The sequence below is a fragment of the Amblyomma americanum genome, chromosome 7, assembly GCF_052857255.1.
Source record: "Amblyomma americanum isolate KBUSLIRL-KWMA chromosome 7, ASM5285725v1, whole genome shotgun sequence".
NCBI classification, from domain to species: Eukaryota; Metazoa; Arthropoda; class Arachnida; order Ixodida; family Ixodidae; genus Amblyomma; species Amblyomma americanum.
The window spans coordinates 171359330-171383427 of NC_135503.1; positions in this window are offsets into that span (position 1 = coordinate 171359330).

Here is a 24098-nt window from a genome sequence, read left to right on the forward strand (position 1 = left end):
TGAAGAATAGTATTCCAAACTGCGCTTGTCTTCGTGCTGTGAAAACAGCCACGTTATCATTATTGATTTGAAGCATAGTATTCCAAACAGCGCTTGTCTTCGCACTGTCTAAACAGCCACGTTGTATATATTAATTTAAAGCATATTATTCCAAACTGCGCTTGTCTTCGTGCTGTCAAAACAGCCACGGTATATTTATTGATTTGAAGCATAGTATTCCAAACTGCGCTTGTCTTCGTGCTGTCAAAACAGTCACGTTATAATTATTGATTTAAAGCATAGTATTCCAAACTGCGCTTGCCCTCGTGCTGTCAAAACAGCCACGTTATAGTTATTGATTTGAAGCATAGTATTCCAAACAGCGCTTTACTTCGCGCTGTCGAAACAGCCACGTTATAAATATTGATTTGAAGCATAGTATTCCAAACTGCGCTTGTCTTCGTGCTGTCTAAACATCCACGTTATAATTATTGATTTGAAGCATAGTATTCCAAACAGCGCGTGTCTTCGTGCTGTCAAAACAGCCACGTTATAATTATTGATTTGAAGCATAGTATTCTAAACTGCGCTTGCCCTCGTGCTGTCAAAACAGCCACGTTATAATTATTGATTTGAAGCACAGTATTCCAAACAGCGCTTTTCTTCGATCTGTCAAAACAGCCACGTTATAAATATACATTTGATGTATGTTATTCCAAACAGCGCATGTCTTCGTGCTGTCAAAAAAGCCACGTTATAATTATTGATTTGAAGCATAGTATTCCAAACAGCTCTTGTCTTCGTGCTGTCAAAACAGCCACGTTATAATTATTGAGTTGAAGTATAGTATTCCAAACAACGCTTTTCTTCGTGCTCTTAATACAGCCACGTTATAAATATTGATTTGAAGCATAGTATTCCAAAACAGCGGTTTTCTTCGTGCTGTCAAAACAGCCACGTTATAATTATTGATATGAAGTATAGTATTCCAAACAGCGCTTGTCTTCGTGCTGTCAAAACAGCCACGTTATAATTATTGATTTGAAGTATAGTATTCCAAACAGCGCTGTCTTCGTGCTGTCAAAACAGCCACGTTATAAATATTGATTTGAAGCATAGTATTCCAAACTGCGCTTGTCTTCGTGCTCTCAAAACAACAACGTTATAATTATTGATTTGAAGTATAGTATTCTAAACAGCGCTTTTCTTCGTGCTGTCAAAACAGCCACGTTATAATTATTGATTTGAAGTATAGTATTCCAAACAGCGCTTGTCTTCGTGCTGTCAAAACAGCCACGTTATATTTATTGATTTGAAGCATAGTATTCCAAATAGCGCTTTTCTTCGTGCTGTCAAAATAGCCACGTTTTAATTATTGATTTGAAGCCTAGTATTCCAAACAGCGCGTGTCTTCGTTCTGTCAAAACAGCGAAGTTATAATTATTGATTTGAAGCATAGTATTCCTTACAGCGCTTTTTTTCGTGCTGTCAAAATAGCCGCGTTATAATTATTTGAAGCATAGTATTCCAAACAGCGCTTTTCTTCGTGCTGTCCACACAGCCACGGGATAAATACTGAAAGGAAATATAGTCTTCCAAACTCCGCTTGTCTTCGTACTGTCAAAACAAGCAGAGCATAAATATTGATTTAAAGTATAGTATTCCAAAAAGTTCTTGTCTTCGCGCTGTCAAAATGGCCACGTTATAAATATTGATTTCAAGTATTGTATTCCAAACAGCGCTTGTCTTCGTGCTGCCAAAACAGCCACGTTATATTTTTTTATTTGAAGCACAGTATTCCAAACAGCGCTTTTCTTCGTGCTGTCAAAACAGCCACGTTATAATCATTGATTTGAAGTATAGTATTCCAAACATCGCTTGTCTTCGTGCTGTCAAAACAGCCACGTTATAGTTATTGAATTGAAGCATAGTATTCCAAACAGCGCTTTTCTTCGTGCTGTCAAAACAGCCACGTTATAATTATTGATTTGAAGTATAGTATTCCAAACAGCGCTTGGCCTCGTGCTGTCAAAACAGCCACGTTATAATTATTGATTTGAAGAATAGTATTCCAAACTGCGCTTGCCCTCGTGCTCTCAAAACAGCCACGTTATATTTATTGATTTGAAGTACAGTATTCCAAACAGCGCTTGTCTTCGTGCTGTCAAAACAGCCACGTTATAACTATTGATATGAAGCATAGTATTCCAAACAGCGCTTGTCTTCGCACTGTCTAAACAGCCACGTTGTAATTATTAATTTGAAGCATATTATTCTAAACTGCGCTTGTCTTCGTGCTGTCAAAACAGCCACGTTATAATTATTGATTTGAAGTATAGTATTCCAAACAGCGCTGTCTTCGTGCTGTCAAAACAGCCACGTTATAAATATTGATTTGAAGCATAGTATTCCAAACTGCGCTTGTCTTCGTGCTCTCAAAACAACCACGTTATAATTATTGATTTGAAGTATAGTATTCCAAACAGCGCTTGTCTTCGTGCTGTCAAAACAGCCACGTTATAAATATTGATTCGAAGCATAGTATTCCAAACAGCGCTTGTCTTCGTACTGTCAAAACAGCCACGTTATAAATATTGATTTGAAGTATAGTATTCCAAACAGCGCTTGTCTTCATGCTGTCAAAACAGCCAAGTTATAATTATTGATTTGAAGCGTAGTATTCTAAACAGTGCTTTTCTTCGTGCTGTCAAAACAGCCACGTTATAATTATTGATTTGAAGTATAGTATTCCAAACAGCGCTTGTCTTCGTGCTGTCAAAACAGCCACGTTATATTTATTGATTTGAAGCATAGTATTCCAAATAGCGCTTTTCTTCGTGCTGTCAAAATAGCCACGTTTTAATTATTGATTTGAAGCCTAGTATTCCAAACAGCGCGTGTCTTCGTGCTGTCAAAACAGCCAAGTTATAATTATTGATTTGAAGCATAGTATTCCTTACAGCGCTTTTTTTCGTGCTGTCAAAATAGCCGCGTTATAATTATTTGAAGCATAGTATTCCAAACAGCGCTTTTCTTCGTGCTGTCCACACAGCCACGGGATAAATACTGAAAGGAAATATAGTCTTCCAAACTCCGCTTGTCTTCGTACTGTCAAAACAAGCAGAGCATAAATATTGATTTAAAGTATAGTATTCCAAAAAGTTCTTGTCTTCGCGCTGTCAAAATGGCCACGTTATAAATATTGATTTCAAGTATTGTATTCCAAACAGCGCTTGTCATCGTGCTGCCAAAACAGCCACGTTATATTTTTTTATTTGAAGCACAGTATTCCAAACAGCGCTTTTCTTCGTGCTGTCAAAACAGCCACGTTATAATCATTGATTTGAAGTATAGTATTCCAAACATCGCTTGTCTTCGTGCTGTCAAAACAGCCACGTTATAGTTATTGAATTGAAGCATAGTATTCCAAACAGCGCTTTTCTTCGTGCTGTCAAAACAGCCACGTTATAATTATTGATTTGAAGTATAGTATTCCAAACAGCGCTTGGCCTCGTGCTGTCAAAACAGCCACGTTATAATTATTGATTTGAAGAATAGTATTCCAAACTGCGCTTGCCCTCGTGCTCTCAAAACAGCCACGTTATAATTATTGATTTGAAGTACAGTATTCCAAACAGCGCTTGTCTTCGTGCTGTCAAAACAGCCACGTTATAACTATTGATATGAAGCATAGTATTCCAAACAGCGCTTGTCTTCGTGCTGTCAAAACAGTCACGTTATAATTATTGATTTGAAGCATAGTATTCCAAACTGCGCTTGCCCTCGTGCTGTCAAAACAGCCACGTTATAGTTATTGATTTGAAGCATAGTATTCCAAACAGCGCTTGACTTCGCGCTGTCGAAACAACCACGTTATAAATTTTGATTTGAAGCATAGTATTCCAAACTGCGCTTGTCTTCGTGCTGTCTAAACAGCCACGTTATAATTATTGATTTGAAGCATAGTATTCCAAACAGCGCGTGTCTTCGTTCTGTCAAAACAGCCACGTTATAATTATTGATTTGAACATAGTATTCTAAACTGCGCTTGCCCTCGTGCTGTCAAAACAGCCACGTTATAATTATTGATTTGAAGCACAGTATTCCAAACAGCGCTTTTCTTCGATCTGTCAAAACAGCCACGTTATAAATATACATTTGAAGTATAGTATTCCAAACAGCGCTTGTCTTCGTGCTGTCAAAAAAGCCACGTTATAATTATTGATTTGAAGCATAGTATTCCAAACAGCTCTTGTCTTCGTGCTGTCAAAACAGCCACGTTATAATTATTGAGTTGAAGTATAGTATTCCAAACAACGCTTTTCTTCGTGCTCTTAATACAGCCACGTTATAATTATTGATTTGAAGCATAGTATTCCAAAACAGCGCTTTTCTTCGTGCTGTCAAAACAGCCACGTTATAATTATTGATATGAAGTATAGTATTCCAAACAGCGCTGTCTTCGTGCTGTCAAAACAGCCACGTTATAAATATTGATTTGAAGCATAGTATTCCAAACTGCGCTTGTCTTCGTGCTCTCAAAACAACCACGTTATAATTATTGATTTGAAGTATAGTATTCCAAACAACGCTTTTCTTCGTGCTCTTAATACAGCCACGTTATAATTATTGATTTGAAGCATAGTATTCCAAAACAGCGCTTGTCTTCGTTCTGTCAAAACAGCCACGTTATAATTATTGATTTGAAGTATAGTATTCCAAACAGCGCTGTCTTCGTGCTGTCAAAACAGCCACGTTATAAATATTGATTTGAAGCATAGTATTCCAAACTGCGCTTGTCTTCGTGCTCTCAAAACAACCACGTTATAATTATTGATTTGAAGTATAGTATTCTAAACAGCGCTTGTCTTCGTGCTGTCAAAACAGCCACGTTATAATTATTGATTCGAAGCAAAGTATTCCAAACAGCGCTTGTCTTCGTACTGTCAAAACAGCCACGTTATAAATATTGATTTGAAGTATAGTATTCCAAACAGCGCTTGTCTTCGTGCTGTCAAAACAGCCACGTTATAAATATTGATTTGAAGTATAGTATTCCAAACAGCGCTTGTCTTCGTGCTGTCAAAACAGCCACGTTATAATTATTGATTTGTAGAATAGTATTCCAAACTGCGCTTGACCTCGTGCTCTCAAACAGCCACGTTATAATTATTGATTTGATGTATAGTATTCCAAACAGCGCTTGCCTTCGTGCTGTAAAAACAGCCACGTTATAATTATTGATTTGAAGCATATTATTCCAAACTGTGCTTGTCTTCGTGCTGTCAAAACAGTCACGTTATAATTATTGATTTGAAGCATAGTATTCCAAACTGCGCTTGCCCTCGTGCTGTCAAAACAGCCACGTTATAATTATTGATTTGAAGCATAGTATTCCAAACAGCGCTTGTCTTCGCACTGTCTAAACAACCACGTTATAATTATTAATTTGAAGCATAGTATTCTAAACTGCGCTTGTCTTCGTGCTGTCAAAACAGCCACGTTATATTTATTGATTTGAAGCATAGTATTTCAAACTGCGCTTGTCTTCGTGCTGTCAAAAGAGTCACGTTATAATCATTGATTTGAAGCATAGTATTCCAAACTGCGCTTGCCCTCGTGCTGTCAAAACAGCCACGTTATAATTATTGATTTGAAGCATAGTATTCCAAACTGCGCTTGTCTTCGTGCTGTCTAAACAGCCACGTTATAATTATTGATTTGAAGCATAGTATTCCAAACAGAGCGTGTCTTCGTGCTGTCAAAACAGCCACGTTATAATTATTGATTTGAAGCATAGTATTCCAAACAGCGCTTTTCTTCGTGCTGTCAAAATAGCCGCGTTATAATTATTTGAAGCATAGTATTCCAAACAGCGCTTTTATTCGTGCTGTCCACACAGCCACGGGATAAATACTGAACGGAAATATAGCCTTCCAAACTCCGCTTGTCTTCGTACTGTCAAAACAAGCAGAGCATAAATATTGATTTAAAGTATAGTATTCCAAAAAGTTCTTGTCTTCGCGCTGTCAAAACGGCCACGTTATAAATATTGATTTCAAGTATTGTATTCCAAACAGCGCTTGTCTTCGTGCTGTCAAAACAGCCACGTTATATTTTTTTATTTGAAGCACAGTATTCCAAACAGCGCTTTTCTTCGTGCTGTCAAAACAGCCACGTTATAATTATTGATTTGAAGTATAGTATTCCAAACAGCGCTTGTCTTCGTGCTGTCAAAACAGCCACGTTATAGTTATTGAATTGAAGCATAGTATTCCAAACAGCGCTTTTCTTCGTGCTGTCAAAACAGCCGCGTTATAATTATTGATTTGAAGTATAGTATTCCAAACAGCGCTTGGCCTCGTGCTGTCAAAACAGCCACGTTATAATTATTGATTTGAAGAATAGTATTCCAAACTGCGCTTGCCCTCGTGCTCTCAAAACAGCCACGTTATAATTATTGATTTGAAGTACAGTATTCCAAACAGCGCTTGTCTTCGTGCTGTCAAAACAGCCACGTTATAATTATTGATTTGAAGCATAGTATTCCAAACAGCGCTTGTCTTCGCACTGTCTAAACAGCCACGTTATATTTATTGATTTGAAGCACAGTATTCCAAACTGCGCTTGTCTTCGTGCTGTCAAAACAGTCACGTTATAATTATTGATTTGAAGCATAGTATTCCAAACGCGCTTGCCCTCGTGCTGTCAAAACAGCCACGGTATAGTTACTGATTTGAAGCATAGTATTCCAAACAGCGCTTGACTTCGCGCTGTCGAAACAGCCACGTTATAAATATTGATTTGAAGCATAGTATTCCAAACTGCGCTTGTCTTCGTGCGGTCTAAACAGCCACGTTATAATTATTGATTTGAAGCATAGTATTCCAAACAGCGCGTGTCTTCGTGCTGTCAAAACAGCCACGTTATAATTATTGATTTGAAGCATAGTATTCTAAACTGCGCTTGCCCTCGTGCTGTCAAAACAGCCACGTTATAATTATTGATTTGAAGCACAGTATTCCAAACAGCTCTTGTCTTCGTGCTGTCAAAACAGCCACGTTATAATTATTGAGTTGAAGTATAGTATTCCAAACAACGCTTTTCTTCGTGCTCTTAATACAGCCACGTTATAATTATTGATTTGAAGCATAGTATTCCAAACTGCGCTTGTCTTCGTGCTCTCAAAACAACCACGTTATAATTATTGATTTGAAGTATAGTATTCCAAACAGCGCTTGTCTTCGTGCTGTCAAAACAGCCACGTTATAATTATTGATTCGAAGCATAGTATTCCAAACAGCGCTTGTCTTCGTACTGTCAAAACTGCCACGTTATAAATATTGATTTGAAGTATAGTATTCCATACAGCGCTTGTCTTCATGATGTCAAAACAGCCAAGTTATAATTATTGATTTGAAGCGTAGTATTCTAAACAGCGCTTTTCTTTGTGCTGTCAAAACAGCCACGTTGTAATTATTGATATGAAGTATAGTATTCCAAACAGCGCTTGTCTTCGTGCTGTCAAAACAGCCACGTTATAATTATTGATTTGAAGTATAGTATTCCAAACAGCGCTGTCTTCGTGCTGTCAAAACAGCCACGTTATAAATATTGATTTGAAGCATAGTATTCCAAACTGCGCTTGTCTTCGTGCTCTCAAAACAACCACGTTATAATTATTGATTTGAAGTATAGTATTCCAAACAGCGCTTGTCTTCGTGCTCTCAAAACAGCCACGTTATAATTATTGATTCGAAGCATAGTATTCCAAACAGCGCTTGTCTTCGTACTGTCAAAACAGCCACGTTATAAATATTGATTTGAAGTATAGTATTCCAAACAGCGCTTGTCTTCATAATGTCAAAACAGCAAAGTTATAATTATTGATTTGAAGCGTAGTATTCTAAACAGCGCTTTTCTTCCTGCTGTCAAAACAGCCACGTTATAATTATTGATTTGAAGTATAGTATTCCAAACAGCGCTTGTCTTCGTGCTGTTAAAACAGCCAAGTTATGATTACTGATTTCAAGCATGGTATTCTAAACAGCGCTTGTATTCGTGCTGTCAAAACAGCCACGTTTTAATTATTTATTTGAAGCATAGTATTCCAAACAGCGCTTGTCTTCGCGCTGTCAAAACAGCCACGTTCAATAATTACAACGTGGCTGTTTTCACAGCACGAAGAAAAGCGCTGTTTCGAATACTATGCTTCAAATCAATAAGCGCTTTTCTTCGTGGTCTCAATACAGCCACGTTATAAATATTGATTTGAAGCATAGTATTCCAAACAGCGCTTTTCTTCGTGCTGTCAAAATAGCCGCGTTATAATTATTTGAAGCATAGTATTCCAAACAGCGCTTTTCTTCGTGCTGTCCACACAGCCACGGGATAAATACTGAACGGAAATATAGTCTTCCAAACTCCGCTTGTCTTCGTACTGTCAAAACAAACAGAGCATAAATATTGATTTAAAGTATAGTATTCCAAACAGCGCTTGTCTTCGTGCTGTCAAAACAGCCACGTTATATTTTTTGATTTGAAGCACAGTATTCCAAACAGCGCTTTTCTTCGTGCTCTCAAAACAGCCACGTTATAATTATTGATTTGAAGTATAGTATTCCAAACAGCGCTTGTCTTCGTGCTGTCAAAACAGCCACGTTATAGTTATTGAATTGAAGCATAGTATTTCAAACAGCGCTTTTCTTCGTGCTGTCAAAACAGCCACGTTATAATTATTGATTTGAAGCATAGTATTCCAAACAGCGCTTGTCTTCGCACTGTCTAAACAGCCACGTTGTAATTATTATATTGAAGCATATTATTCCAAACTGCGCTTGCCCTCGTGCTGTCAAAACAGCCACGTTATAGTTATTGATTTGAAGCATAGTATTCCAAACAGCGCTTGACTTCGCGCTGTCGAAACAGCCACGTTATAAATATTGATTTGAAGCATAGTATTCCAAACCGCGCTTGTCTTCGTGCTGTCTAAACAGCCACGTTATAATTATTGATTTGAAGCATAGTATTCCAAACAGCGCTTTTCTTCGTGCTGTCAAAACAGCCACGTTATAATTATTGATATGAAGTATAGTATTCCAAACAGCGCTTGTCTTCGTGCTGTCAAAACAGCCACGTTATAATTATTGATTTGAAGTATAGTATTCCAAACAGCGCTGTCTTCGTGCTGTCAAAACAGCCACGTTATAAATATTGATTTGAAGCATAGTATTCCAAACTGCGCTTGTCTTCGTGCTCTCAAAACAACCACGTTATAATTATTGATTTGAAGTATAGTATTCCAAACAGCGCTTGTCTTCGTGCTGTCAAAACAGCCACGTTATAATTATTGATTCGAAGCATAGTATTCCAAACAGCGCTTGTCTTCGTACTGTCAAAACAGCCACGTTATAAATATTGATTTGAAGTATAGTATTCCAAACAGCGCTTGTCTTCATGCTGTCAAAACAGCCAAGTTATAATTATTGATTTGAAGCGTAGTATTCTAAACAGCGCTTTTCTTCGTGCTGTCAAAACAGCCACGGCATAATTATTGATTTGAAGCGTAGTATTCTAAACAGCGCTTTTCTTTGTGCTGTCAAAACAGCCACGTTGTAATTATTGATATGAAGTATAGTATTCCAAACAGCGCTTGTCTTCGTGCTGTCAAAACAGCCACGTTATAATTATTGATTTGAAGTATAGTATTCCAAACAGCGCTGTCTTCGTGCTGTCAAAACAGCCACGTTATAAATATTGATTTGAAGCATAGTATTCCAAACTGCGCTTGTCTTCGTGCTCTCAAAACAACCACGTTATAATTATTGATTTGAAGTATAGTATTCCAAACAGCGCTTGTCTTCGTGCTGTCAAAACAGCCACGTTATAATTATTGATTCGAAGCATAGTATTCCAAACAGCGCTTGTCTTCGTACTGTCAAAACAGCCACGTTATAAATATTGATTTGAAGTATAGTATTCCAAACAGCGCTTGTCTTCATAATGTCAAAACAGCAAAGTTATAATTATTGATTTGAAGCGTAGTATTCTAAACAGCGCTTTTCTTCGTGCTGTCAAAACAGCCACGTTATAATTATTGATTTGAAGTATAGTATTCCAAACAGCGCTTGTCTTCGTGCTGTTAAAACAGCCAAGTTATGATTACTGATTTCAAGCATGGTATTCTAAACAGCGCTTGTATTCGTGCTGTCAAAACAGCCACGTTTTAATTATTGATTTGAAGCATAGTATTCCAAACAGCGCTTGTCTTCGCGCTGTCAAAACAGCCACGTTCAATAATTACAACGTGGCTGTTTTGACAGCACGAAGAAAAGCGCTGTTTCGAATACTATGCTTCAAATCAATAAGCGCTTTTCTTCGTGGTCTCAATACAGCCACGTTATAAATATTGATTTGAAGCATAGTATTCCAAACAGCGCTTTTCTTCGTGCTGTCAAAATAGCCGCGTTATAATTATTTGAAGCATAGTATTCCAAACAGCGCTTTTCTTCGTGCTGTCCACACAGCCACGGGATAAATACTGAACGGAAATATAGTCTTCCAAACTCCGCTTGTCTTCGTACTGTCAAAACAAACAAAGCATAAATATTGATTTAAAGTATAGTATTCCAAACAGCGCTTGTCTTCGTGCTGTCAAAACAGCCACGTTATATTTTTTGATTTGAAGCACAGTATTCCAAACAGCGCTTTTCTTCGTGCTCTCAAAACAGCCACGTTATAATTATTGATTTGAAGTATAGTATTCCAAACAGCGCTTGTCTTCGTGCTGTCAAAACAGCCACGTTATAGTTATTGAATTGAAGCATAGTATTTCAAACAGCGCTTTTCTTCGTGCTGTCAAAACAGCCACGTTATAATTATTGATTTGAAGCATAGTATTCCAAACAGCGCTTGTCTTCGCACTGTCTAAACAGCCACGTTGTAATTATTATATTGAAGCATATTATTCCAAACTGCGCTTGTCTTCGTGTTGTCAAAACAGTCACGTTATAATTACTGATTTGAAGCATAGTATTCCAAACTGCGCTTGCCCTCGTGCTGTCAAAACAGCCACGTTATAGTTATTGATTTGAAGCATAGTATTCCAAACAGCGCTTGACTTCGCGCTGTCGAAACAGCCACGTTATAAATATTGATTTGAAGCATAGTATTCCAAACTGCGCTTGTCTTCGTGCTGTCTAAACAGCCACGTTATAATTATTGATTTGAAGCATAGTATTCCAAACAGCGCTTTTCTTCGTGCTGTCAAAACAGCCACGTTATAATTATTGATATGAAGTATAGTATTCCAAACAGCGCTTGTCTTCGTGCTGTCAAAACAGCCACGTTATAATTATTGATTTGAAGTACAGTATTCCAAACAGCGCTGTCTTCGTGCTGTCAAAACAGCCACGTTATAAATATTGATTTGAAGCATAGTATTCCAAACTGCGCTTGTCTTCGTGCTCTCAAAACAACCACGTTATAATTATTGATTTGAAGTATAGTATTCCAAACAGCGCTTGTCTTCGTGCTGTCAAAACAGCCACGTTATAATTATTGATTCGAAGCATAGTATTCCAAACAGCGCTTGTCTTCGTACTGTCAAAACAGCCACGTTATAAATATTGATTTGAAGTATAGTATTCCAAACAGCGCTTGTCTTCATGCTGTCAAAACAGCCAAGTTATAATTATTGATTTGAAGCGTAGTATTCTAAACAGCGCTTTTCTTCGTGCTGTCAAAACAGCCACGGTATAATTATTGATTTGAAGTATAGTATTCCAAACAGCGCTTCTCTTCGTGCTGTCAAAACAGCCAAGTTATAATAATTGATTTGAAGCATAGTATTCCATACAGCGCTTTTTTTCGTGCTGTCAAAACAGCCACGTTATATTTATTGATTTGAAGCATAGTATTTCAAACTGCGATTGTCTTCGTGCTGTCAAAAGAGTCACGTTATAATCATTGATTTGAAGCATAGTATTCCAAACTGCGCTTGCCCTCGTGCTGTCAAAACAGCCACGTTATAATTATTGATTTGAAGCATAGTATTCCAAACTGCGCTTGTCTTCGTGCTGTCTAAACAGCCACGTTATAATTATTGATTTGAAGTATAGTATTCCAAACAGCGCTTGTCTTTGTGCTGTCAAAACAGCCACGTTATAATTATTGATTTGAAGAATAGTATTCCAAACTGCGCTTGCCCTCGTGCTCTCAAACAGCCACGTTATAATTATTCATTTGATGTATAGTATTCCAAACAGCGCTTGCCTTCGTGCTGTAAAAACAGCCACGTTATAATTATTGATTTGAAGCATAGTATTCCAAACAGCGCTTGTCTTCGCACTGTCTTAACAACCACGTTATAATTATTAATTTGAAGCATAGTATTCTAAACTGCGCTTGTCTTCGTGCTGTCAAAACAGCCACGTTATATTTATTGATTTGAAGCATAGTATACCAAACTGCGCTTGTCTTCGCACTGTCGTAACAGCCACGTTATAATTATTAATTTGAAGCTTAGTATTCTAAACTGCGCTTGTCTTCGCGCTGTCAAAACAGCCACGTTATATTTATTGATTTGAAGCATAGTATTCCAAACTGTGCTTGTCTTCGTGCTGTCAAAACAGTCACGTTATAATTATTGATTTGAAGCATAGTATTCCAAACTGCGCTTGCCCTCGTGCTGTCAAAACAGCCACGTTATAATTATTGATTTGAAGCATAGTATTCTAAACAGCGCTTGTCTTCGCGCTGTCTAAACAACCACGTTATAATTATTAATTTGAAGCATAGTATTCTAAACAGCGCTTGTCTTCGTGCTGTCAAAACAGCCACGTTATTTTTATTGATTTGAAGCATAGTATTTTAAACTGCGCTTGTCTTCGTGCTGTCAAAAGAGTCACGTTATAATTATTGATTTGAAGCACAGTATTCCAAACAGCGCTTTTCTTCGATCTGTCAAAACAGCCACGTTATAAATATACATTTGAAGTATAGTATTCGAAACAGCGCTTGTCTTCGTGCTGTCAAAAAAGCCACGTTATAATTATTGATTTGAAGCATAGTATTCCAAACAGCTCTTGTCTTCGTGCTGTCAAAACAGCCACGTTATACTTATTGAACTGAAGTATAGTATTCCAAACAACGCTTTTCTTCGTGCTCTTAATACAGCCACGTTATAATTATTGATTTGAAGCATAGTATTCCAAAACAGCGCTTTTCTTCGTGCTGTCAAAACAGCCACGTTATAATTATTGATATGAAGTATAGTATTCCAAACAGCGCTTGTCTTCGTGCTGTCAAAACAGCCACGTTATAATTATTGATTTGAAGTATAGTATTCCAAACAGCGCTGTCTTCGTGCTGTCAAAACAACCACGTTATAAATATTGATTTGAAGCATAGTATTCCAAACTGCGCTTGTCTTCGTGCTCTCAAAACAACCACGTTATAATTATTGATTTGAAGTATAGTATTCCAAGCAGCGCTTGTCTTCATGCTGTCAAAACAGCCAAGTTATAATTATTGATTTGAAGCGTAGTATTCTAAACAGCGCTTTTCTTCGTGCTGTCAAAACAGCCACGTTATAATTATTGATTTGAAGTATAGTATTCCAAACAGCGCTTGTCTTCGTGCTGTCAAAACAGCCACGTTATATTTATTGATTTGAAGCATAGTATTCCAAACAGCGCTTTTCTTCGTGCTGTCAAAACAGCCACGTTTTAATTATTGATTTGAAGCATAGTATTCCAAACAGCGCTTGTCTTCGTGCTGTCAAAACGGCCAAGTTATATATATTGATTTGAATCATAGTATTCCATACAGCGCTTTTTTTCGTGCTGTCAAAACAGCCACGTTATAAATATTGATTTGAAGTATAGTATTCCAAACAGCGCTTGTCTTCGTGCTGTCAAAACAGCCACGTTATAATTATTGATTTGAAGAATAGTATTCCAAACTGCGCTTGCCCTCGTGCTCTCAAACAGCCATGTTATAATTATTGATTTGATGTATAGTATTCCAAACAGCGCTTGCCTTCGTGCTGTAAAAACAGCCACGTTATTTATTTATTTATTTATTTATTTAGGACATACTGCAGGCCCAGTGAAGGGCCCTGGCAGGAGGGGCACAATAAACACAATACAAAAAAGCACAAAACAAAAATCAATGAACGGCCTGTTCAATTGCATCAACGTCAACTGTTGATGATGGTGGTAACTGATTCCACTCTGTAATGGTGCCGGGAAAAAAATACAATTTGAATATGTTAGTTCTGGCAAAGTAAGGTTTTAACGATTCAGTGTGCCTGTTTCTTGTTGACCTGGACGTTATCGGTTGGAGATACAAATCGGGGGCCATTGACAGTTTGTTAGTTTTCAATAGAAAGAGAAATCTTAACCTTAGTATTCTACGCCGAGTTTCAAGGGACTGTATATTATGTTGAAGCAACAGAGCAGTGGTGCGATATTTAGAAAATATAAACCGAACTGCTTTGCGTTGAATTCTTTCAAGGGCATTAATGTTAGTCTTTGTGTGAGGATCCCAAACAGTGCATGCATACTCAAGTTTTGGTCTAATCATGGTGTAATATGCCAATTGCTTAACGTTAGGGGGAGCTAGTTTTTAACTTGTGCCTAAGAAAACAGAGATTGCGAAATGAAGAAGAGCATACGGTTTCAATATGTTTATTCCAACTAAGATTATTCGTTAGTGGTACTCCTAGGTACTTGTATTCTTTGACTTCTGAAAGGTGCCGAGTGGGAAGATTATATGAAAATAAATGACTGTTTTTTTTATTAGTAATCCGCATAAATACTGTCTTGTCAGCGTTTAGTTCCATCCCCCATTTAACGCACCATTCACTAACATTGTGTAGGTTATGATTAAGTAAAATCTGGTCGTCTTGAACTTTAACTTCATTAAACAAAACACAATCGTCGGCAAACAACCTAATTTGAACAGGATGAGAGATGATGTCTGTAATGTCATTAATATAGATAAGAAACAGTAATGGCCCAAGGACACTGCCTTGCGGGACACCAGAAGTGACTGGAAGTTTGTTAGAACAATGACCATCGATACTAACATATTGAAATCGGTTAGATAAATAAGCCGCAACCCAATTAACAATAAAAGAAGGAAGACCTATAGTTTCTAGTTTATGGATAAGCTTATTGTGCGGAACTAAATCAAATGCTTTCTTAAAATCTAGAAATATGACATCTATTTGGCCGGAATGGTCCAGAACTTGAGCGAAATTGTGAATTACGGATGTAAGTTGGGTGACCGTAGAAAAGCCTTTGCGGAAACCATGCTGGAAAGCCGATAATTTGTTGTTGTCATCGACAAATGTTTTAATGTAATTGGCTACGATATGTTCAAGAAGCTTGCAGCATGAAGAGGTCAACGATATGGGACGGTAATTATTAAAGAATGCGGTATCACCTGTTTTGTGTATGGGAACGACACGGGCCACCCTCCAATCGGGTGGTAGACTTGAAGACAAAAGAGAAGCACGAAAAATGATAGCAAGAAAGTGCGAAACCATCTCAGCATAACGATGTAAAAATGAATTAGGTATTTCGTCAGGCCCAGGAGTTGCTTTTGTTTTAAGATTCAAAAGCATTGCAAAAATACCAGGTTGAGATACGAGATCGTGCACAGGCTGGGAACAAGAATCACGAGTTGTGAAATTATTTGCAGATTGGGAAAACACACTGTGAAAATATGAATTGAACTTGTCAGCAATATCTTTTTTGTTGGTGAGCAACGTGCCCTCATGCATCATCGCAGGCAGGGATTTTTTTTCTTTGCTTAAAAAATTCCAAAATTTCTGAGGAGCGTTACGAATGAAATTCGGCAAAATGTTTTGAAAGTAATGTCGCTTAGCAGCCGCAACAGCTTTGTTCAAAGAAGCCTGCTTCATTTGAATGATGTTGTGAGGGACACGGGCTCTTCTTAAGCGTTTAAGTTTTCTTTTGAGATGCAAGATTTCTCGCGTAATCCAGGGATTAGATTTGCCACTTTTTTTAGCTCTTGATGGAATAAATTGGTTGATACAATATGTGCATATGTCTTTAAACTTGATCCAGAGATCAGATGTGTCAGTTCCGACAAAGGTGCTGAAACACAGATCTAAACAATCTAATACACTCTCATCCCTGGCACGTGAGAAATCTTTTACAAGTACGGTTTTGGACGGTACGGCACATTTATCAGCGACGAAATCGCAAGTGAAATACACCAACTCATGATCAGATAGTCCTTGATGGATCGAAACTGAAAACATTTCAAAAGAGCGGTTCACAAAAATAAGGTCAAGAATGGAAGCAGATGAGCCATGAATACGTGTAGGTTGTCCGACTACCTGTTTCAAATTGTGACACAGCATAATATCAAATAAGTGCTCAGCATTTGCGCAATGTCGTGAATTAGATGAGGCCAACTCCCAATTAGTGATAGGTAAGTTAAAATCACCGACAAGAACTACGTTTTTATGTTTGAATGATGACATGTGTTCCGACAAATCGCGTAGAAACTGAGGAGGGGAATCTGGAGCTCGGTAAACAGCAAATAGAAAAATGGAACGGCCCCTAAAAGATAGCTTTAGGGAAATGCTTTCATGGTCATCAATTTGCTGAGTTAAAGTCGCATGAATATTGTTTTTAACTAAAACCGCCACTCCACCACCTCTTGATAATCTGTCACGCCGATAGATTTGATAAGTTGGAGGAAAAACGTCTTTGTTATCTATTTCATCGCGAAGCCATGTCTCCGTAATGATGACGATATGTGGATTGTACCCAAGAAGGAGTGCCTCAAGCTGTTCGCTTTTGTTGATTATACTCCGCGCATTAATGTTAATAAGTCTTAATTCCTTCTGGATCCGCGCACTACGTCATTCACTTTTTCGTGTGTTCCTCGATGGCAGTCGCATTATGATACATCGTTCTGGCGCACGAAAAACACGGACGAAGGAAGAACAGACACACAATCGCCTTCGTCCGTGTTTTTCGTGCGCCAGAACGATGTATCATAATGCGACTGTGAACCAACTAGCCCAGCTGTCTACGCTTCTCGATGGCAGTTTCACTCTTGCGCTAATGGTATCAACCCACGAAAACATCTGGCCAGCAACGAGCAATTTATCATTGATTAAGGTCACCTTCATTTTCTTGTCTCTCTCAGTTTTAGTACTATCCCATAATAGTTTTCGTTTCCTGAGGGTTTCCTTTGAGTAGTCATTCTGAATAGATACTTTTTTTCCTTTTAGCTTGTGAGCGTTTTTAAGGACTTTTTGCTTTTCATTGTAATCCTGAAAAAATATGATCACAGGCCTGTTGACCGTGTTCTTTCCTAAACGATGAATTCTACCGACAGAAGTGCAATGGACATCAAGTGTTTCCGAGAAAATTTCAGTCAGAACCTTCTGTTTTAGATCAGATTCTGTCTCATCTGGTTCCTCGTTTACACCAAAAACGACTAAATTGGAACGTCTACTGTAATCTTCCATATAGACCAGTTTCGACTGCAAGGCGTGAATTGTGCGTTCCATATTATCAATACGTTCTGTTTGTTTTTCAAAATCCGCAAAGCGAGAGTTTAAGTCAGATATTGTTTTTTCCAAATCTACTTGTGTTCTCAGTGCTACAATCTCTGCTGTTAACTTGGAATGAGCTGTAAGCAACTGCTTTAATAGTTCTGTACTGTCATTTGAATTATCAGGCCCAGGGTTACATTCAATGTCACCACATAAAAGCAGCGCGCAAACACAAAACACGTCTTGGGCAATGATGACACATTGTTGTGGGCACGGCAGGACCAAAAGACCGCGGCAATCACTTCTAATTGTAGTAGAATAACAACCAACCTGTGCAAAGCAGAACAACGAAGCGTAAGGCAACATGCCTATGTGCGGTCCGCTGTGCCCACTGAAGTTGAAGCCTGGCTGTCGGTCTTTTAAACGAAGGTCCGGGCAGGTCACATGGAACGGGGGCGGTGCTTGAAGAAGGTAATCATTCCGCCAGGAAATGAAATCTCCCGCATCTGTTGTCAAATAATCTTGAAGGCACGTGTCGACTGTAGCGGTATCCTGATGAAGAAGCAGTTTGGATGGACCGAGCAGAAAAACCTGTGCAAAGCAGAACAACGAAGCGTAAGGCAACATGCCAATGTGCGGTCCGCTGTGCCCACTTGATTTGAAGCATAGTATTCCAAACTGCGCTTGCCCTCGTGCTGTCAAAACAGCCACGTTATAGGTATTGATTTGAAGCATAGTATTCCAAACAGCGCTTGACTTCGCGCTGTCGAAACAGCCACGTTATAAATATTGATTTGAAGCATAGTATTCCAAACTGCGCTTGTCTTCGTGCTGTCTAAACAGCCACGTTATAATTATTGATTTGAAGCATAGTATTCTAAACAGCGCGTGTCTTCGTGCTGTCAAAACAGCCACGTTATAATTATTGATTTGAAGCATAGTATTCTAAACTGCGCTTGCCCTCGTGCTGTCAAAACAGCCACGTTATAATTATTGATTTGAAGCACAGTATTCCAAACAGCGCTTTTCTTCGATCTGTCAAAACAGCCACGTTATAAATATACATTTGAAGTATAGTATTCCAAACAGCGCTTGTCTTCGTGCTGTCAAAAAAGCCACGTTATAATTATTGATTTGAAGCATAGTATTCCAAACAGCTCTTGTCTTTGTGCTGTCAAAACAGCCACGTTATAATTATTGAGTTGAAGTATAGTATTCCAAACAACGCTTTTCTTCGTGCTCTTAATACAGCCACGTTATAATTATTGATTTGAAGCATAGTATTCCAAAACAGCGCCTTTCTTCGTGCTGTCAAAGCTGCCACGTTATAATTATTGATATGAAGTATAGTATTCCAAACAGCGCTTGTCTTCGTGCTGTCAAAACAGCCACGTTATAATTATTGATTTGAAGTATAGTATTCCAAACAGCGCTGTCCTCGTGCTGTCAAAACAGCCACGTTATAAATATTGATTTGAAGCATAGTATTCCAAACTGCGCTTGTCTTCGTGCTCTCAAAACAACCACGTTATAATTATTGATTTGAAGTATAGTATTCCAAACAGCGCTTGTCTTCGTGCTGTCAAAACAGCCACGTTATAATTATTGATTCGAAGCATAGTATTCCAAACAGCGCTTGTCTTCGTACTGTCAAAACAGCCACGTTATAAATATTGATTTGAAGTATAGTATTCCAAACAGCGCTTGTCTTCATGCTGTCAAAACAGCCAAGTTTTAATTATTGATTTGAAGCGTAGTATTCTAAACAGCGCTTTTCTTCGTGCTGTCAAAACAGCCACGTTATAATTATTGATTTGAAGTATAGTATTCCAAACAGCGCTTGTCTTCGTGCTGTCAAAACAGCCACGTTATATTTATTGATTTGAAGCATAGTATTCCAAACAGCGCTTTTCTTCGTGCTGTCAAAACAGCCACGTTTTAATTATTGATTTGAAGCATAGTATTCCAAACAGCGCTTGTCTTCGTGCTGTCAAAACAGCCAAGTTATAATTATTGATTTGAAGCATAGTACTCCATACAGCGCTTTTTTTCGTGGTGTCAAAACAGCCACGTTATAAATATTGATTTGAAGTATAGTATTCCAAACAGCGCTTGTCTTCGTGCTGTCAAAACAGCCACGTTATAATTATTGATTTGAAGAATAGTATTCCAAACTGCGCTTGCCCTCGTGCTCTCAAACAGCCACGTTATAATTATTGATTTGAAGCATAGTATTCCAAACAGCGCTTGTCTTCGCACTGTCTTAACAACCACGTTATATTTATTAATTTGAAGCATAGTATTCTAAACTGCGCCTGTCTTCGTGCTGTCAAAACAGCCACGTTATATGTATTGATTTCAAGCATAGTATTCCAAACTGCGCTTGTCTTCGCACTGTCTTAACAGCCACGTTATAATTATTGATTTGAAGCATAGTATTCCAAACTGCGCTTGCCCTCGTGCTGTCAAAACAGCCACGTTATAATTATTGATTTGAAGCATAGTATTCCAAACAGCGCTTGTCTTCGCACTGTCTAAACAACCACGTTATAATTATTATATTTGAAGCATAGTATTCTAAACTGCGCTTGTCTTCGTGCTGTCAAAACGGCCACGTTATATTTATTGATTTGAAGCATAGTATTTCAAACTGCGATTGTCTTCGTGCTGTCAAAAGAGTCACGTTATAATCATTGATTTGAAGCATAGTAATCCAAACTGCGCTTGCCCTCGTGCTGTCAAAACAGCCACGTTATAATTATTGATTTGAAGCATAGTATTCCAAACTGCGCTTGTCTTCGTGCTGTCTAAACAGCCACGTTATAATTATTGATTTGAAGCATAGTATTCTAAACTGCGCTTGTCTTCGTGCTGTCAAAACAGCCACGTTATAATTATTGATTCGAAGCATAGTATTCCAAACAGCGCTTGTCTTCGTACTGTCAAAACAGCCACGTTATAAATATTGATTTGAAGTATAGTATTCCAAACAGCGCTTGTCTTCATGCTGTCAAAACAGCCAAGTTATAATTATTGATTTGAAGCGTAGTATTCTAAACAGCGCTTTTCTTCGTGCTGTCAAAACAGCCACGTTATAATTATTGATTTGAAGTATATTATTCCAAACAGCGCTTGTCTTCGTGCTGTCAAAACAGCCACGTTATATTTATTGATTTGAAGCATAGTATTCCAAACAGCGCTTTTCTTCGTGCTGTCAAAACAGCCACGTTTTAATTATTGATTTGAAGCATAGTATTCCAAACAGCGCTTGTCTTCGTGCTGTCAAAACAGCCAAGTTATAATTATTGATTTGAAGCATAGTATTCCATACAGCGCTTTTTTTCGTGGTGTCAAAACAGCCACGTTATAAATATTGATTTGAAGTATAGTATTCCAAACAGCGCTTGTCTTCGTGCTGTCAAAACAGCCACGTTATAATTATTGATTTGAAGAATAGTATTCCAAACTGCGCTTGCCCTCGTGCTCTCAAACAGCCACGTTATAATTATTGATTTGAAGCATAGTATTCCAAACAGCGCTTGTCTTCGCACTGTCTTAACAACCACGTTATAATTATTAATTTGAAGCATAGTATTCTAAACTGCGCCTGTCTTCGTGCTGTCAAAACAGCCACGTTATATGTATTGATTTCAAGCATAGTATTCCAAACTGCGCTTGTCTTCGCACTGTCTTAACAGCCACGTTATAATTATTGATTTGAAGCATAGTATTCCAAACTGCGCTTGCCCTCGTGCTGTCAAAACAGCCACGTTATAATTATTGATTTGAAGCATAGTATTCCAAACAGCGCTTGTCTTCGCACTGTCTAAACAACCACGTTATAATTATTATATTTGAAGCATAGTATTCTAAACTGCGCTTGTCTTCGTGCTGTCAAAACGGCCACGTTATATTTATTGATTTGAAGCATAGTATTTCAAACTGCGATTGCCTTCGTGCTGTCAAAAGAGTCACGTTATAATCATTGATTTGAAGCATAGTAATCCAAACTGCGCTTGCCCTCGTGCTGTCAAAACAGCCACGTTATAATTATTGATTTGAAGCATAGTATTCCAAACTGCGCTTGTCTTCGTGCTGTCTAAACAGCCACGTTATAATTATTGATTTGAAGCATAGTATTCTAAACTGCGCTTGTCTTCGTGCTGTCAAAAAAGCCACGTTATAATTATTGATTTGAAGCATAGTATTCCAAACAGCTCTTGTCTTCGTGCTGTCAAAACAGCCACGTTATAATTATTGATTTGAAGCATAGTATTTCAAACTGCGCTTGTCTTCGTGCTGTCAAAAGAGTCACGTTATAATTATTGATTTGAAGCATAGTATTCCAAACTTCGCTTGCCCTCGTGCTGTCAAAACAGCCACGTTATAATTATTGATTTGAAGCATAGTATTCCAAACTGCGCTTGTCTTCGTGCTGTCTAAACAGCCACGTTATAATTATTGATTTGAAGCATAGTATTCCAAACAGAGCGTGTCTTCGTGCTGTCAAAACAGCCACGTTATAATTATTGATTTGAAGCATAGTATTTCAAACTGCGCTTGTCTTCTGCTGTCAAAAAAGTCACGTTATAATTATTGATTTGAAGCATATAATTCCAAACTGCGCTTGCCCTCGTGCTGTCAAAACAGCCACGTTATAATTATTGATTTGAAGCATAGTATTCCATACAGCGCTTTTTTTTCGTGCTGTCAAAACAGCCACGTTATAAATATTGATTTGAAGTATAGTATTCCAAACAGCGCTTGTCTTCGTGCTGTCAAAACAGCCACGTTATAATTATTGATTTGAAGAATAGTATTCCAAACTGCGCTTGCCCTGGTGCTCTCAAACAGCCACATTATAATTATTGATTTAATGTATAGTATTCCAAACAGCGCTTGCCTTCGTGCTATAAAAACAGCTACGTTATAATTATTGATTTGAAGCATAGTATTCCAAACAGCGCTTGTCTTCGCACTGTCTTAACAACCACGTTATAATTATTAATTTGAAGCATAGTATTCTAAACTGCGCTTGTCTTCGTGCTGTCAAAACAGCCACGTTATATTTATTGATTTGAAGCATAGTATACCAAACTGCGCTTGTCTTCGCACTGTCTTAACAGCCACGTTATAATTATTAATATGAAGCATAGTATTCTAAACTGCGCTTGTCTTCGTGCTGTCAAAACAGCCACGTTATATTTATTGATTTGAAGCATAGTATTCCAAACTGTGCTTGTCTTCGTGCTGTCAAAACAGTCACGTTATAATTATTGATTTGAAGCATAGTATTCCAAACTGCGCTTGCCCTCGTGCTGTCAAAAGAGTCACGTTATAATTATTGATTTGAAGCATAGTATTCTAAACTGCGCTTGCCCTCGTGCTGTCAAAAGAGTCACGTTATAATTATTGATTTGAAGCATAGTATTCCAAACAGCGCTTGTCTTCGCGCTGTCTAAACAACCACGTTATAATTATTAATTTGAAGCATAGTATTCTAAACTGCGCTTGTCTTCGTGCTGTCAAAACAGCCACGTAATATTTATTGATTTGAAGTATAGTATTTCAAACTGCGCTTGTCTTCGTGCTGTCAAAAGAGTCACGTTATAATTATTGATTTGAAGCATAGTATTCTAAACTGCGCTTGCCCTCATGCTGTCAAAACAGCCACGTTATAATTATTGATTTGAAGCATAGTATTCCAAACTGCGCTTGTCATCGTGCTGTCTAAACAGCCACGTTATAATTATTGATTTGAAGCATAGTATTCCAAACAGAGCGTGTCTTCGTGCTGTCAAAACAGCCACGTTATATTTATTGATTTGAAGCATAGTATTTCAAACTGCGCTTGTCTTCGTGCTGTCAAAAGAGTCACGTTATAATTATTGATTTGAAGCATAGTATTCCAAACTGCGCTTGCCCTCGTGCTGTCAAAACAGCCACGTTATAATTATTGATTTGAAGCATAGTATTCCAAACAGCGCTTGAATTCGTGCTGTCATAACAGCCACGTTATAATTATTGATTTGAAGCATAGTATTCCAAACAGCGCTTGTCTTCGCGCTGTCGAAACAGCCACGTTATAAATATTGATTTGAAGCATAGTATTCCAAACTGCGCTTGTCTTCGTGCTGTCTAAACAGCCACGTTATAATTATTGATTTGAAGCATAGTATTCCAAACAGAGCGTGTCTTCGTGCTGTCAAAACAGCCACGTTATAATTATTGATTTGAAGCATAGTATTTCAAACTGCGCTTGTCTTCTGCTGTCAAAAAAGTCACGTTATAATTATTGATTTGAAGCATATAATTCCAAACTGCGCTTGCCCTCGTGCTGTCAAAACAGCCACGTTATAATTATTGATTTGAAGCATAGTATTCCATACAGCGCTTTTTTTTCGTGCTGTCAAAACAGCCACGTTATAAATATTGATTTGAAGTATAGTATTCCAAACAGCGCTTGTCTTCGTGCTGTCAAAACAGCCACGTTATAATTATTGATTTGAAGAATAGTATTCCAAACTGCGCTTGCCCTGGTGCTCTCAAACAGCCACATTATAATTATTGATTT